General features: G+C 46.5%; 1 protein-coding gene across 1 annotated transcript in view; it reads right to left on the bottom strand.

Annotated features, from left to right (window-relative positions):
• The window catches only part of LOC311122196 (ubiquitin carboxyl-terminal hydrolase 33-like), a 33,052-nt gene extending 24,080 nt beyond the window's left edge, over positions 1 to 8,972 (bottom strand). The window contains exon 1 of the mRNA XM_084196587.1: positions 8,923 to 8,972. The gene's annotated coding sequence lies outside the window, so the exon portion shown is untranslated. The remainder of the gene's footprint in view (positions 1 to 8,922) is intronic.
• Positions 8,973 to 13,980: the final 5,008 nt, after the last annotated feature.

Genomic DNA, 13,980 nt, shown 5'->3' with positions numbered 1-13,980 from the left:
TGCATTTACATATAACCCGGATTGCCATTGTATTACATTTAATTTTTGACATCAATTATTATTTTAGCAAACAATTATTGTGGTTCATCCTATATTCTCCCTAACATCCTTACCCCCTTGCAACAGATGTGGGATAAACACACACATACTCTAACACACTCAACCCCTTTCGTCCACAATCAACCATAAAATCAGATGCTCAACGGTTGTTACATCCCAGAGCCCAACTCAAGAAAGGACCTGATTTACGAATGCATATACAGTTACAGCTGATTGAGAAAGCATGCAAGATTGAGCAGAAATTGAAAACAATGCGAGATTTGATTAATCTATTTAATCTGTGAAGTCCTAGGTGATGGAGATCAGATCCACCCTTTTCACCTGAGACGCAAACACTCTGGTCCCCTGTTGTAACCATTTTTCCCAAGCATCTCCGTGCAGTCAGACCTTTGATTATTTTGTGCCAACAGGGCCACAATAATATGCCCCCTCTCTGATTGTCCGAGTGTGACCCCCTCCCCATGGGTTACTGCAGCCAGTGTTGCCAGCACTGCCACTACCTGGGTGGGCGTACCCCACCGGAATCCCCTCCGGCTAGGTACAAGGTCGTCAAGGTTCTCATTAGCAGCTTTGAGAATGTCCTTGTATATTATGCTCTCCCATCAGGGGGCTCTGGCTTTGTAGGACCAACCCTGCCAGGCAGGCTCAGAATCTTTAATATATTTTAGAATAAGGCTTTAAAGTAACAAAATGTGGAAAAAGTCAAGGGGTCTGAATACTTTCCGAATGCACTGTAACCTCACCCAGAGAACTGTGCATGTCAGTGTGTGGTTAGACAGCCAAATCCTTAGGTTTGGCCAAATAGACAAATATATGATAATCTAGTGATGGTTAGACCGCTGAAGTTACACACAAAACTTATTTTTATTTGCTAGGTAAGTGTAATACTGTCTTTGTAAGCACATCAGTACGATATTTACAGCAGAAATGGTTTTGTCTTTGTAACACACACACATCGATTTTGAGTTGATAAATTATCTACACTCAAGCAGGGCCCGGTTTCCCGATAGCGATGGAATTTAGGCTTATACATGTGTTTTAAAGATGCATCTATCCAACAACGGCCGAAGATGTAACATGCGTTTCCCAAAACACCACACAGAGTACGTTCGCTAAGTGCATCGTTGAGGCATAACGTCGATACTGACAGGATCGAAAGAAAGGCAGCACTGCTCTCGGATCAGCTTTCTCCCTTTCAAATCGTACATTTGCATTAGAATATTTCTACAATACTGACGATGGATCTGCTCCTAAAGAGATAGTGAGCTCCAAAAGGTATTGCGACAACGACACATTGTGTTGTTTTGGCTCTGTACTCCAGCACTTAGGATTTGAAATGATACAATGACTATGGGGTTAAAGTGAAAACTTAATTTTAATTTGAGGGTATTCATATCAATATCGGGTGAACCGTTTAGAAATTACAGCGCTTTATGTACATAGTCCCCCCATTTTAGGAGACCAAAAGTATTGGGACAAATTCTACACTTATATGTGTATTAAAGTAGTCAAAAGTTTAGTATTTGGTCCCATATTCCTAGTAAGCAATGAAAGCATCAAGCTTGTGACTCTACAAACTTGTTGGTGCTGAGGAGTATGTCTGTCTGTAATAAAGCCCTTTTGTGGGGAAAACCTCATTCTGATTGGCTGGGCCTGGCTTCCCAGTGGGTGGGCCTATGCCCTCCCAGGCCCACCTATGGCTGTGCCCCTACACAGTCATGTGAAATCCATAGATTAGGGCCTAATGTATTTATTTAAATTGACTGATTTCCTTATATGAACTGTAACTCAGCAAAATCTTTGAAATTGTTGCATGTTGCGTATATATTTTCGTTCAGTATAATTCATATCAAAGGCCTAATTTGTACTGTAGAGCTCTTTTTACTTTCACAGCTGGGTCGCCCCGTCCTGCCCCTAGGGGTCCACCGCCCTGCAGCGCCCCAAACCTACACACACCACACTCAGCTTTAGGATCTTAGTGAAACATTCATTATTGGTTTCAGGTGTGTTAGGCCAAGGCCAGAGCGACAACCCACAGGACAGCAGACCCCCAGGGCCAGGACTGAGCAGCCCAGCAGACCCCCAGGGCCAGGACTGGGCAGCCCGGCAGACCCCCAGGGCCAGGACTGAACAGCCCAGCAGACCCCCAGGGCCAGGACTGAGCAGCCCAGCAGACCCCCAGGGCAGGACTGTGCAGCCCAGCAGACCCCCAGGGCCAGGACTGAGCAGCCCAGCAGACCCCCAGGGCCAGGACTGAGCAGCCCAGCAGAACCCCAGGGCCAGGACTGAGCAGCCCAGCAGAACCCCAGGGCCAGGACTGAGCAGCCCAGCAGAACCCCAGGGCCAGGACTGTGCAGCCCAGCATGACGTGGGCATGTTTTCAATACAGACTCCTTTTGTCGTACGTTACTCCATATACGGAATCCAGACCTTATGAAAGTTGCCCAGTATACCCTTAATCTTGTAATAAATTAAATCTAGTGATACATAACTTGACATGTGTGCCATCCATTGTGACAGGATAACCTTCCAATTAATGGCAATGCATTTCTTAGCCGCTATAAAATGCTTGGTTACACAGTTTCTTCTGACAAGTCTTCAGTATCAACATTTCCAAGCAAACAAAAACAGGAAGAAGGGAGAATCTGTAGACATGCTGAGATAAAACAACATACTCTTTGCCAGAATTCAGCCAGCCTTCACAAGACCATAACATACGCAAATATGTCCCCCTTTGTGTTTTACACCTCCAGCAGAGGAATTACATTTCTGAGTGCATGATATATAGTTTCACTGGCATATAGCACGTTCTATGGATGGTCTTAAACTGCAGTAATGTATTTCTGAGATGATATGAACATGACTGGGCATTCAAACATATCTGTATCCATTCATCATCATCAATAGCGTCTCCCAGGTCTTCCTCACATTTTATTTTACATGTTTTGTGTCACCGGGAAAAGGCTCTATCCACCCCTGATACAGTTTGGAAATCAACTTTGGAGGTTTGTCAGACTGCCTTAAAATAGCTTCTGGCTTGTCCAGTGTTTCCGGCACAGAGAGAATACAGTGTTGTATCTGCAGATATTCACCTCAGCTCCGTCACAGCCCACCCAACTACCTCATCCCCATATTGTTATTTATTTTGCTCATTTGCACCCCAGTATCTCTATTTGCACATCATCTCTTGCACATCTATCATTCCAGTGTTAATACGAAATTGTAACTATTTTGCACTATGGCCTATTTATTGCCTTACCTCCAAAATTTACTACATTCGCACACACTGTATATATATTTTCTGTTGTATTTTTGACTGTATGTTTTGTTTACCCCATATGTAACTCTGTGTTGTTGTTTTTAGATCGCACTACTTTGCTTTGTCTTGGCCAGGTCGCAGTTGTAAATGAGAACTTGTTCTCAACTGGCTTACCTGGTTAAATAAAGGTGAAATAAATAAATAAATAAAATAAACAGACTGATCTTCCCTGGCTGCCCGACCCTGCTGAGACCCCTGTCGCCATCTGATCCTCCTAAGATGAGGTATGACAAAGAATGACCTTGGTGTACATTTATACATTATATTATATTATCCAAGAATAGAATCAACGGTTCAATAATTGAAATTACCATTATTCCCAGATCCCAGACAGTAGGTCTACCCATCAATTCAAGATGGAACTTTGTATCATTCACTGATATTGTTAATATACTGCAATATTCCCCTGAGCTCCGTAGACTGGTCTTCCCTGGCTGTCTGACCCTGCTGGGACACCTGTCACCATCTGATCGTGCTAAGACATGATGATCATAGTGTTGTGTACTGACTGTGCACCGTGACAGTGAAGCCTGTAGAGCTGTTTATTACTGTGTTTGTGTGAAAAGTAGAGAAATAGCCAGGGAAACTGACAGATCAATAGTGTTACATTGCTATACTGACTAATAAAAACTCACATTGCTCTGAAAAAAATGCCAGAATATCGGTCTTCAGTCGTTTGGCCGCTGGTTTCATCGTTTGATTCAAGTCTAGTGTGATTGAGGCAAAAATAATAGCTAACGCTAGCCACCTTTAGGCCAGCTCTCTCCCGAACTGTACATCAACTGGCGAAAGCTAGCCAAGTTCATTTACCTCTGTTGAAACGGGGCAAAACAAAGGCTACAAAACATTGACATACAAACAGCTGTTAGACAGTAATCTGACAGATAGCTAGAGGCTAGAGCTGAACTGGCTGTGGTAAGTTAGCTACTAGCTAGCTAATTCATTCACCTCAGTTGAGAGGGGATGAAACATTAGCAAACGTTACATGTCGTTACACTAGCTAATAGCTCAGCACTGGGAATAAACACTAGTTTAGTTTTTTTCTGTTAAATTAAAAAAGCAGTTACCTTACCAGTCAAATAAAGAGCAGCCAGTTTCTGCTCTGCTTGCTTTTACAACTCGTAAAAGGTGCGCAACACACTGACAGCAGCTGCCTCTGTTCAACTCTCCGTGCTGGTCCAGCCAGCCTTTCAGGAGAGTTGCCTTTCACACAGCCTGTCCGCCCGCTCTGTGGTGTCCGCACGATCCTAAATCCAGCTGGTTGAAAACTCCAAAACAGCCTACCGTACCCCTCTGAGGCATCCGCATAGTGCTAAAGCACACCGTTGGCGCTTTTTGTATCACATTGCAATTATAAAACTGGGAGGGACAAAAGTGCAATTTCAGAATGTGTGGGGGGACTAGGGCTGTTGTGATGACCGTATTAATGAAGGCAGTCAAATTCCACGTGACAGTTTAGTCACGATAATTAGGCTTCTCCAAGCTCTGATGCTGCTGATGGTCATTAGTAGCCTACCAAACTTGCTAACTGCCTGGTACTCAGCACTCTATTGTCCCTCTAATCACTCTGACATCAATGCAAATGTAATCGAAAATCTACTCAAACACTTCATGAGAGCCCATGAGCTCATGTTGCGCAACATTTCTACAGGCTATGGAGTAGCGGGAGGAAACAGAGTGATGGCCTCTATTAAAAAGAGGAGGATCCCATCAGCTTTCTATAGGCTATGGAGTAGAGGGAGAAAACAGAGTGATGGCCTCTTAAAAAGAGGAGGATCCCATCAGCTTTCTATTGGCTATGGAGTAGCGGGAGGAAACAGAGTGATGGCCTCTATTAAAAAGAGGAGGATCCCATCAGCTTTCTATTGGCTATGGAGTAGCGGGAGGAAACAGAGTGATGGCCTCTATTAAAAAGAAGAGGATCCCATCAGCTTTCTATTGGCTATGGAGTAGCGGGAGGAAACAGAGTGATGGCCTCTTAAAAAGAGGAGGATCCCATCAGCTTTCTATTGGCTATGGAGTAGCGGGAGGAAACAGAGTGATGGCCTCTATTAAAAAGAGGAGGATCCCATCAGCTTTCTACAGGCTATGGAGTAGCGGGAGGAAACAGAGTGATGGCCTCTATTAAAAAGAGGAGGATCCCATCAGCTTTCTACAGGCTATGGAGTAGCGGGAGGAAACAGAGTGATGGCCTCTTAAAAAGAGGAGGATCCCATCAGCTTTCTATTGGCTATGGAGTAGCGGGAGGAAACAGAGTGATGGCCTCTATTAAAAAGAGGAGGATCCCATCAGCTTTCTATTGGCTATGGAGTAGCGGGAGGAAACAGAGTGATGGCCTCTATTAAAAAGAGGAGGATCCCATCAGCTTTCTATAGGCTATGGAGTAGCGGGAGAAAACAGAGTGATGGCCTCTTAAAAAGAGGAGGATCCCATCAGCTTTCTATAGGCTAGGCCTACTATATTTATTTCTCAATCTTCCTAATATTAAGCACATTGCTTATATTTACAACAGAAGTATAGCCAACCTGGCTGGCATGAAAATAAACCACAGGGAAAAGCGTCCTCCATTCGCTATTTAAGTGCATAGATTACATATTTTTTCCCACTGCCCCTGTTTTGATACAGGTGCATGATAACGGTCCATTCTAAATCAAAACAAATTTCACACATACATTATTTAGTAAATGTAAAGATTAAATCAAGAATAGTCTGATGGGTGACAATATTAGCCTATCACTTGTGAATGATATATTATCATTTACATTTTAGTCATTTAGCAGACGCTCTTATCCAGAGCGACTTACAGGAGCAATTAGGGTTAAGTGCCTTGCTCAAGGGCACAGACAGATTTTTCACCTAGTCGGCTCGGAGATTAGAACCAGCGACCTTTCGGTTACTGGCACGACGCTCTTAACCACTAAGCTACCTGCCGCCTTATCACTTGTGAATGATGCACAGCATAAGAAACAATGCCTTTTTTTTGCGACTTGTTCGAATCATAGTGGCACACCTCATATAGCCTAGCCCATAGGCCTATATGTTTTAATAAGGTTTGTATCACAACTAAAGTGCAAAATAACTTCTTAAAATTAAGCACATTAATCCGCTTTACAGGGGGTGTAGAGCCTAACTGGCATACATCAAATCCATTTTTATTTGTCACATGCGGGCTTACTGACAAGCCCTTAACCAACAATGCAGTTTTTAAGAAAATTTTAAAAAGCAAATAATTAAAGAGCAGCAGTCAAATAAAATAACAGTAGGGAGGTGGTATACAGGGGGGTACCGGTGTAGAGTCAATGTGCGGGGGCACCGGTTAGTCGAGGAAATATGTACATGTGGGTAGAGTTAAAGTGAATATGCATAGATAATAAACAGAGTAGCAGCAGCGCAAAAGAGGGAGTGGGGGGGGGGCAATGCAAATAGTCCGGGTAGCAATGATTAGCTGTTCAGGAGTCTTATGGCTTGGGGGTAGAAGCTGTTAAGAAGCCTTTTGGACCTAGACTTGGCGCTCCGGTACCGCTCGTGTAGTAGCAGAGAGAACAGTCTATGACTAGGGTGGCTGGAGTCTGACAATTTTGAGGGCCTTCTTCTGACACCGCCTGGTATAGAGGTCCTGGATGGCAGGAAGCTTGGCCCCAGTGATTTACTGGGCCGTACGCACTACCATCTGTAGTGCCTTGCGGTCGGAGGCCGAGCAGTTGCCATACCAGGCGGTGATGCAACCAGTCAGGATGCTCTCGATGGTGCAGCTGTATAACTTTTTGAGGATCTGAGGACCCATGCCAAATATTTTCTGCCTCCTGAGGGGGAATAGGCTTTGTCGTGCCCTCTTCACGACTGTCTTGGTGTGTTTGGACCATGATAGTTTGTTGGTGATGTGGACACCAAGGAACTTGAAGCTCTCAACCTGTTCCACTACAGCCCCGTCGATGAGAATGGGGACATGCTCAGTCCTCTTTTTTTTCCTGTAGTCCACAATCATCTCCTTTGTCTTGATCACATTGAGGGAGAGGTTGTTATCCTGGCACCACACGGCCAGGTCTCTGACCTCCTCCCTATAGGCTGTCTCATCGTTGTCGGTGATCAGGCCTACCACTGTTGTGACGTCGGCAAACTTAATGATGGTGTTGGAGTCGTGCCTGGCCATGCAGTCATGGGTGAACAGGGAGTACAGGAGGGGACTGAGCACGCAACCCTGATGGGCCCCAGTGTTGAGTATCAGCGTGGCAGATGTGTTGTTACCTACCCTTACCACCTGGGGGCAGCCCATCAGGAAGTCCAGGATCCAGTTGCAGAGGGAGGTGTTTAGTCCCAGGGTCCTTAGCTTAGTGATGAGCTTTGTGGGCACTATGGTGTTGAACGCTGAGCTGTAGTCAATGAACCGCATTCTCATATATAAGCAGCATGTGAGTTTCAAGTTTGGGGAAGATCATTTTTCCCATAAAAATGCACCTTTATAATAAAAGCATTACATGCATAATTGCATTTGCGGTCACTTTTGATAATGGTGTTATCCGCTAATGGAACATTCCCACTTATAGCCTTCTGTTTTATTTGGCCCAAGTTTTCTGAGGAAAAAAATACAGAGATTTTTTTTGGGGGGTGTGTGGAATTTTCATTGTTGTACATAAGACAAAAAAAATGTAACACCAGGAAATCAGCTCCAAGTGATTTTAATTTAAGAAAACGGTTCCCAAGTATTCCCACGCAGAACAGAGAGACAACGTGATCGTATACAAATGTAAGCAAGGTTTGAAATGATTATGGTCTTAGTCAAATATATCTGTTCGGGCTTCTTGAGGTCATTTTGCAGTCTCCAAATGATTTGTAATGATGCTCTGCGTGATTCAACGGCAGACACACCCACATCTAACCACACCCCCAAGACAACACACGTTTGCATTCAGTCATGGCCGTTAGCATTTCTTAATAAGCATTGATGAAAAACGAGACCAAATCAGGTAGTTCTCCTTTAACAAAACCCCCGCAAAATGATACCTTCATCAACAGGCGCTAATGATAGAACAGAGTTTCTAATCCTACTGTACTGTCTTGGATGATAGTTTAGTGTCTATGAATTTGGGTAGCTACCAACAACCAGCATTGTCAAAACAGTTAACGTTCCTAACTATGTGGATGCAATGTATTTAGTTAGCTAGCTACTATTCAACCATCAAAAGGCACACGGGGCGGACATCACATGCAGTTCAGTCGGTGCGACAGTGCACTCACTGACAGAGGCTAACTAGGTAGCTAAGCTAACGCTAATGGGCGAAGGCAGTTGGCCTCCGTGATCTAAACTAGGTAGCTAGCCAAGAGGCTAACCAGTCGATATGACATTTGTGAATCAAGAAAAATTCTCAGATCATTAACACGAATCGCGCTAGCCAACAATAGCTGTCTTGATAGGAACATATAATAGATTGACAGGTGGATTGAGCTGTCATGCTAACATTAGCTAGCTAGACACTAACAAACGTCAACTGCTGCTTCTTGTCTCTGCAGCATGCAACAACCGAAAATAACCTCTTGGCTCTTACCTGTACTCTTTTTGAAGTTACAGTTCGGAAGAACGGCTCCTGTTATCTTGATAACTTAACACGGCAATTAAAGACGTATCCTTGACATTATTTCAAACCGTAAGCCTTCGAAATGTCACAGTGGAACGAGAAACCGTTGGATTGTAACGCAAAACTTCCAGGTTGTGGATCCGCCTTCTGACACAACGGCCTTCTTCCGGTTGTGTGGGAACGGGGGTCGCTGCGCCACCTGGCGGCCAATAGTGGGGGTCGCTGCGCCACCTGGCGGCCAATAGTGGGATAACCTCAATCTGATTCTGCACAGTTCCAGCCCAAGCGCCCCCTACTGACCAGTAAACAAATTGAATTGGATTTCATATTAAAAACATCTGCAAATGTTTATTTAATTTCTATCGGTCACAATCATGTTTCGATTTTTATTTATTTTTTACATTAATGCCAAACAACAAATAAGCAAAGGTGGATTGTATTATCACCTTGTATTTCAGAACCAGATTCCCAAGCTCTCCACCTGGCTTTTATTTTGAAAGCAACCCCTTTGCAACACTGGAACAGCACCTTTGGAATCATGACCTTGCTGATTGAAGATTTACTGGTATAGACTCCAGCAGCAGACAACTCTCAGGCCCCTAACCAACAGTAACTCGAACCATTCAAGCTAGAGACAACAAACCAACTTTCACATGTTCATGCCAGTGTTGTAGTCGAGTCACTAAACCTTGTGTCCGAGTCGAGTCACGAAACCCTATGGCTAAGTCCAAGTCGAGTCCAAGTCACCAATGGTCGAGTCACTATGTCTGAAGTAACTTCTAATACCAGTGCTTGACTTGGGCCGTAGCTGTCTGGAACGACATGCCGGTGTAACAGTTGTTGAAGTACTTTGTGAATTTCCCCAGGTTAATATATTAATATAGTATGTTGATGTGTTATTATGCGTGCCAGCATCCTGGGAATAGGGGAGTGTGTACTTACCGTTTTGCCCTGCCTGCTCCTGCTCAAATCATTTTGATGCACTATGAGAAGTAGGCACGCTTTTTCTGTCATCTTCAGAAAAGTTAGATTCCTTTTAAGCACAAATTCGTACACACAGTGTTTTGTTCATGAATAATGTTGTATATTTAGAGTTTACTCATAAGTGGATGGTATTGTTAAGATGTAATTGTACTTTATAGGATATTAACATTCTGAATTCAACATGCGGTTACTAGCTAGCTAAGGTATTGTATGCATGAACGATGGCTAGCTCCTCGGCTGATCCCAGTCCTGTGTATTGTGCGTCTATGTTGTAGAAAGAGGCGACAATGGGCAGAACATATTTGTGCTCTACAAATGTTTTGTCTTTTCTTTTGGATGCAGAGAATTCTTATTAATTAAAACAGCCTGATCTCCGAAGTCTGTGGTCTGTGGTCCTCTGTAGCTCAGCTGGTAGAGCACGGCGCTTGTAACGCCAAGGTAGTGGGTTCGATTCCCGGGACCACCCATACACAAACATGTATGCACGCATGACTGTAAGTCGCTTTGGATAAAAGCGTCTGCTAAATGGCATATTATTATTAAGTCCACGTCTATAGTCCCAATCAATCACACACACACAACGCAGAGATACAGCCGTGCAGTACAGCGCCGGTTACATTGGTGCCTTCTACAACCGGATTCATCGTTGATCGACGTCAGCTCGATCACGGCGGCGCTGCTGCTCTAGAGACTCTGTTGACATCATTGAGGTACTCCTGCCGCCATGTGGCGAAAAGCGGATCTGCAGTCTCTCCTGTTTATTTCTTTTCTGAAAACGATGTATTGAGAGTGCTGTTTATGGTTAACTAATATAGAAGTGTGTTCCTCAACAGAAATGTTAACATAACATTAGTGGTTTAGTGACATGGCATCTTATAATGGTGATGAGGAACCCAAATGCACTGCTGGGAGGGGGAGGTTTTTCTCATACCCTGATCAAACACCTGTAAAGCGTATAGGTGCAGTAGGTTCCCCCATGTTTTGCTCCACTAAAAATACTGATGAAAGCCCTTCATCTAGTGTTAATCAACATGCCCCTGTAGATGGTTTAGCTGAGCTGGTCACTCAGCTAGCCCGGGAAACAGGGAGCTCCATTAGGGAGGAAATGCAGAGTGGCAGGTCCAGCACTCATGAGCCACCAGTAAGTACAGAGAAGATAAGTGATCATCAATCAGAGTCAGCAGGATATGTAGACCTCAGGAAAATGAAGTTCATCAGGCAATCAGACGTGAAGGAAACGTCCTACATATAGAGGAGATGGTACAGACAAATACTCCATTCATGAATAGGGAGGAGTTGATGAGAATATACTTGAGGAAGGGATGTCCTGTTGGGGGAACAATCGGATGAGATGATTAGTCGATTATCTGGCAAAGCAACAGACATGGTAAAGATAAATGTACGCAATGAGACAACTGTTGATCTTAAAGAGAAGCCAGAGATTGTATTTGACATTCTGAAACAGAATTTCAGCGAATTGGCCTACTCATGCATGCCTTTAGCTGATTTTTACAATACTAAACCTGTACCCGGAGAGGCTGTTATGGAGTATTGGGTTCGATTGAACAAGGCCGTAGATGTCACTGACGAGGGTCTTAAGAGACAAGGTAAGAAGATTGTCGTCATGATGTTTGTAACATCCTGCCCCGACCCCAAACTGGCAGCAGTATTCCAATACAAGTCTGCTGAGAAATGGACTGCGAGTGAAGTACAGGAGGGAATCTATGAACATGAACGCCGCAGAAAGGACACCATGTGTCAATCTACCGCCGTATCCGAAGTCCACGTCTATAGTCCCAATCAAATCACACACAACGCAGAGCAGCACAGCACCGGTTACATTGGTGCCTTCTACATAACATTTACATTACATTACAGTCATTTAGCAGACGCTCTTATTCAGAGTGACTTACAGGAGCAAGTAGGGTTAAGTGCCTTGCTCAAGGGCACATCGACAGATTTTTCACCTAGTCGGCTCGGGGATTAGAACCAGCGACCTTTTGGTTACTGGCACTACGCTCTTAACCACTAAGCTACCTGCCGCCCCTAGTTTTTGGGGAATTGCTTACCGGCTCCTCTATAAAAACAAAGTAATCTACTGCTGGTCCAGATTCACACACACCGAGGCAAAAAAGGTTGATCAAAGCAGAATGAAGACGGGATCTACATAGAACAGCAATGGAGAGCGGGCATTCATTTCCTGATTCCACTTTGTTCCAGTTTATTCGCCGCTAGTCTGTGAGTGACAGCAGGCTGTTACAGTTTGCTCAGATTGAACATGTTCCAGCCTGAATGGCCTGATGTGCTGTTTGGGGTTTTAGGCTGGGTTTCTGTATAGCACTTTGTGACATCTGCTGATGTAAAAAGGGCTTTATAAATACATTTGATTTGTTCCAAGTTGTCAAATTAGGGTTTGTAAGGTCATGAGTCAATGGAAATTAGTTTCATAATTGCTGTTAATGTATTTCATGAAAGCACTTAAATTGGATCAAATAAATAAATAAAAACGACATATCAGCCATTGCCAGAATGACCCTTCAGTGCTGTCTGCGGTGCTGGGTGCGGTGCTGTCTGCGGTGCTGTCTGCGGTGCTGTCTGCGGTGCTGTCTGCGGTGCTGTCTGCGGTGCTGTCTGCGGTGCTGTCTGCGGTGCTGTCTGCGGTGCTGGGTGCGGTGCTGTCTGCGGTGCTGTCTGCGGTGCTGTCTGCGGTGCTGTCTGCGGTGCTGGGTGCGGTGCTGTCTGCGGTGCTGTCTGCGGTGCTGTCTGCGGTGCTGGGTGCGGTGCTGTCTGCGGTGCTGTCTGCGGTGCTGGGTGCGGTGCTGTCTGCGGTGCTGTCTGCGGTGCTGTCTGCGGTGCTGGGTGCGGTGCTGTCTGCGGTGCTGTCTGCGGTGCTGTCTGCGGTGCTGGGTGCGGTGCTGTCTGCGGTGCTGTCTGCGGTGCTGTCTGCGGTGCTGTCTGCGGTGCTGGGTGCGGTGCTGTCTGCGGTGCTGTCTGCGGTGCTGTCTGCGGTGCTGTCTGCGGTGCTGTCTGCGGTGCTGTCTGCGGTGCTGTCTGCGGTGCTGTCTGCGGTGCTGGGTGCGGTGCTGTCTGCGGTGCTGTCTGCGGTGCTGTCTGCGGTGCTGTCTGCGGTGCTGTCTGCGGTGCTGTCTGCGGTGCTGTCTGCGGTGCTGTCTGCGGTGCTGTCTGCGGTGCTGTCTGCGGTGCTGGGTGCGGTGCTGTCTGCGGTGCTGTCTGCGGTGCTGTCTGCGGTGCTGTCTGCGGTGCTGTCTGCGGTGCTGGGTGCGGTGCTGTCTGCGGTGCTGTCTGCGGTGCTGTCTGCGGTGCTGGGTGCGGTGCTGTCTGCGGTGCTGTCTGCGGTGCTGTCTGCGGTGCTGGGTGCGGTGCTGTCTGCGGTGCTGTCTGCGGTGCTGTCTGCGGTGCTGTCTGCGGTGCTGGGTGCGGTGCTGTCTGCGGTGCTGTCTGCGGTGCTGTCTGCGGTGCTGTCTGCGGTGCTGTCTGCGGTGCTGTCTGCGGTGCTGTCTGCGGTGCTGTCTGCGGTGCTGTCTGCGGTGCTGGGTGCGGTGCTGTCTGCGGTGCTGTCTGCGGTGCTGTCTGCGGTGCTGTCTGCGGTGCTGGGTGCGGTGCTGTCTGCGGTGCTGTCTGCGGTGCTGTCTGCGGTGCTGTCTGCGGTGCTGTCTGCGGTGCTGGGTGCGGTGCTGTCTGCGGTGCTGTCTGCGGTGCTGTCTGCGGTGCTGGGTGCGGTGCTGTCTGCGGTGCTGTCTGCGGTGCTGTCTGCGGTGCTGTCTGCGGTGCTGTCTGCGGTGCTGTCTGCGGTGCTGTCTGCGGTGCTGGGTGCGGTGCTGTCTGCGGTGCTGGGTGCGGTGCTGTCTGCGGTGCTGTCTGCGGTGCTGTCTGCGGTGCTGTCTGCGGTGCTGTCTGCGGTGCTGTCTGCGGTGCTGTCTGCGGTGCTGTCTGCGGTGCTGGGTGCGGTGCTGTCTGCGGTGCTGTCTGCGGTGCTGGGTGCGGTGCTGTCTGCGGTGCTGTCTGCGGTGCTGTCTGCGGTGC

Source organism: Coregonus lavaretus, assembly GCF_964263955.1.
Source record: "Coregonus lavaretus genome assembly, contig: HAP1_SCAFFOLD_2182, whole genome shotgun sequence".
NCBI lineage: Eukaryota > Metazoa > Chordata > Actinopteri > Salmoniformes > Salmonidae > Coregonus > Coregonus lavaretus.
Note: the sequence above shows the minus strand (reverse complement) of the source record. Positions and strands in the feature narration are given on the sequence as shown.